Source organism: Electrophorus electricus, chromosome 20 (assembly GCF_013358815.1).
Source record: "Electrophorus electricus isolate fEleEle1 chromosome 20, fEleEle1.pri, whole genome shotgun sequence".
NCBI lineage: Eukaryota > Metazoa > Chordata > Actinopteri > Gymnotiformes > Gymnotidae > Electrophorus > Electrophorus electricus.
Window position 1 is genome coordinate 11749491 of NC_049554.1, and position 3767 is coordinate 11753257.

A 3767-nucleotide genomic window follows, 5' to 3' on the forward strand; every position below is an offset into this window, starting at 1 on the left:
ATAACTAAAGCTTTGTGCACTTTCAGGACCATGATGGCCTAAATCTTGTGGAAATTAAAGAAGCTTCACACAACCTTACTTCTTCCTAGAGTTGGCCACCTGGCCAAACTGGGTGTCTGGGCAAGAAGGGCCTTGGTTAGGAAAGAAAGAACTCATCATCACTCTAAAATGTATCCATATGTCCAGTGCAGAAAGAAGAGAATCTACAGGACAGACAACCAACTCTGCCGCACTCCATCTCTGCAGAACAGCAGCCCATTTGTAGTTTATTAAATTATACGCAAAACACTGATAATACATGGAAAAACAATCACTGGTCCAATGCGACAAAAATTATTTGGTCACAACAGCAATATCTTTGGCAGAAATGCTGGAGAGGTTGGTAACAACAGAGATAATACAGGAACATCCTGGAATAAAATCTCCTCCAGAGTGCACACAAACTTAAACTGAGCCAACCTTTTAACAATGACCTGAAGCATACAGCCAAAACAACAGTGGAGAGGCTTCAGGACATGGGGTGAGAAGATCTACCATGAAGAACGGGGTAATTTGCCAAATCCAGGTGGGCGAAACTTGCACAGAAAGATGTATCCAAGGAGACTTGAAGGTGTAGTTGCTGCCAAAGTAACAAATAATGGATCTGAATACTTTTATTTGTTAATTAATTGATTTGTGAGGAGAAAATGAATTATGGATTCTGTATAGAGATTTTGTATTTAAAAAAAACGTTAATATAGTACCGAGCTTCAATTTTAATGTTTTTCAAGAACAAATCATATCACATATTGAACTATCTTTTTATTGTAGGCGGCCAGACTGACTAATGCTAAAAGCTATTCAAAAAGATAATAGATTTGACCCTTGCTCCACATGTAGGAAAATATCTAATTGGGACTAAGCCTCTTTTTTTGCCTATTTCAGTGTACAAATTACTTAATATCACTGAAACAAGTGCCCAAGACACCCCACACATCTCCCATCTCTTCCTTAATATATTTGGAAAAAGTCAGCAGACCAATTAGGTGGTCAATACTGGACACAGCAGATTTTGTTTGTTTTCAACGCCCCGAATTAAAACAAACCACGGGATTATAATCAAGACCCTGATTTGAGAAATTTTAACCAACACTGAAAATAGACAACAGTGGTGACAGAAGAGGCAAATGCATAGGTTCTTTGGTGAGTACGAAGTTGATATCAAGAAAAGTCGGTGCAATTTTGTTTGCACACACTACAAAAACAAATGTTAATATTTCATCCATTGTAACAGGACTTAAGAATTCACATGAATAAATACCCTGATACAGCAAATCAATAAGATTCACACGCAGATGTTTTTCGGTAAACTTCAACCTTAAATAACACTTAAGACGGGTAGCGATTAAATACTTTTTGTTCACTGCAAGCCTTACGCAATGACTCTTAAATATTCACATTTAAATGTCAGCAATTTCATCAATACAAACCCAGGTAGCACAGTCTCAAAATATATCTAGCGGGTTAGCTGACTTTACATATTTTAGCAATCTACCCATACCCCGCTGCAATAAAACAGTGTATTACAAAAACCGTGCCCGTTATTTCCACTATAAGCGGTTGATCTGGTTTACGTTACCCTGAAACTGGATCACATAAGGCAGATATTTACTGTGCACAACATGTTCAAACTCTAAAAATAGCAGTTAGCTAAATGAGTATGATAATTACAGAGCTCGACTCGCTGTCTACGAAGCTACAGCTTTCTTCTTGCCATCAAAACACCTAACCAACTCTGATGAATGGCCTAGACGCACTAGCTATCCATCCATCCATCCATCCATCCACTTGGGGAAGTGGACCAACAGCAACACAATTAATCAGTGCGAAATGCCCAACAGTCAACAGTCAAATAACACCTTCTACAGCATGGCACAAAACTATTTTTATTACTGTGGGACAATTACCAAGAAAAGTCCCTAGATTACACTTCTAAAACATCCATGCTGTCCAAAATCAACTGGGATTACAAACGTATCTAGCTACTTGGCAACAACAGCTAGTCAGATAAAATAACTAGCTAACTCATTTAACTAGCTACCTAGCGTAATATCATGCATTAATGTCAACGCGAAACAGCAAAGCATTTGGATTCATGCAACATCTTGGGTTGGCAAATAGACAGTCAGCTACAATAACCATTTGATTTGCCAAATAGTCCAGGATGGATAAACCAAGTTGCTTGCTAGCTAAGCCTATGTTACAAACCAGTTGACCATCTAGCTAGTTAGCTTACAAGCTACTCACCTATTTAAAGAGACTTGTCAACATTCTACCCTTGGATAGTGACTCAGCTGGTAGTTGAAGGACTGAACCCGGTCTCCTTTGAATACTATTAGCTAAAAAAAAAACAGGTGAAAAATGACATACTGGTGAAAAATGACATACTATAACGTTCCGGTGTAACGTTAGTCTAGCTAAACTAACCTATGTTAAGTTAGCTAGATACCCAGCTAGCGGTCGGTGTACATAGCTAGTTAGCTAGCGATTACATTACATTTGTATTTAAAATCATAACAGATCAGACACAAACTATAGCTAGATATGGCTGTGAAGCCTAGCTAAGATAGCTAGCTAGCTAGCTAAAGGGTTCCTCTAAACCAAGCTAGGTTAGTTTCCGCAGCAAAGATTATTGGCTTGCTGGTTGAGCTCTCTTATCTTAGGTAGTCAAGACTACACTTTATTACACTAATTATTTTTATTGTATTTAACGCCAACTAGCTAACCTGATAAAATTTCTTTCAATAAACATCAGTGTTCCTGTGAACGTTAGCTTAACAGATAGCTTAGCTAAAGCTAACTAAATGACATTTTTTTAACATTTGGAAAACCTATTGGTAAAGGCTTAGCTAGTTACTTTTGCCACAACTCATATATTTATTGCATGCTACTTAGGTTAACGAACTGTTATTTTTTGCCAGTTTGCTATCACATTAATAATTCTTCATGCTAATTAGTTATAAAAGTGTGCCAACCTGTCACGACCAGTGTCAAATAAGTTAACCCTAAGTTCTCTTCCTCAGATTCCCTCAGTGGTTTCCAGCCAACCTAGCTTGCTTGACTATTCAGTAAAATTCAAAGACATGCGGTAGCTAGCTATGAAATATATCGGTTAATAAGCCGCATCTCCTGTCGTTTCACTTAACGCTAGCTAACAGCCCGTACTAACGTGAAGCACTGACATCCCCCTTGACTAAACTACGTTACTCCCCAGACTACAGCAATCCTCGTTAGGACGTACGAGAGCCCTGACAAGTAAGACAGTATCGTGTATTATAGCTCGATACCAACCAGTCGACCAGCTGCCCTCGCTTTCTCCACCTTCTTTTCTCACGTTAAACGCTATGCTGCCCCCTGGGGCATTTCTCAAATTTTGCGTTATTGAAGGTTCACTATTGCACATTGTATGTCCTCACTAGGTCTATGGCTGTGCAAGCACCCTTTACAAGGCGATAACTTCAAATAGCCACATTTGTTTCAGCATATCTTGGAAGTAAATCTTCTCAAATATATAACCTAGTTTCACACACATTTTGTGCTTACGGTTATAACAGCTATGTACTCTGGCAGGGTCGCTATTCCAGCTTCCCGACGATGGGAGTTACGCAAGAAATTAACAAATTGAACTTTCAACGCCCAGTTGATGGTGATAGAGAGTCGGTTGGTAAAGTATCTGTCAGCGAAGAAGAAAAAAGAAAACAACGGTTGGTTGGAGTTTATTGGTTGTG

General features: G+C 38.8%; 1 protein-coding gene across 1 annotated transcript in view; it reads right to left on the minus strand.

The window, feature by feature from the left end:
• ip6k1 (inositol hexakisphosphate kinase 1) overlaps positions 1-3312 on the minus strand; it is a 30109-nt gene extending 26797 nt beyond the window's left edge. Inside the window, exons 1-2 of the mRNA XM_035520474.1 lie at positions 3015-3312; positions 2287-2378 (exon numbers count right to left, since the gene is read on the minus strand). The gene's annotated coding sequence lies outside the window, so the exon portion shown is untranslated. The remainder of the gene's footprint in view (positions 1-2286; positions 2379-3014) is intronic.
• Positions 3313-3767: the final 455 nt, after the last annotated feature.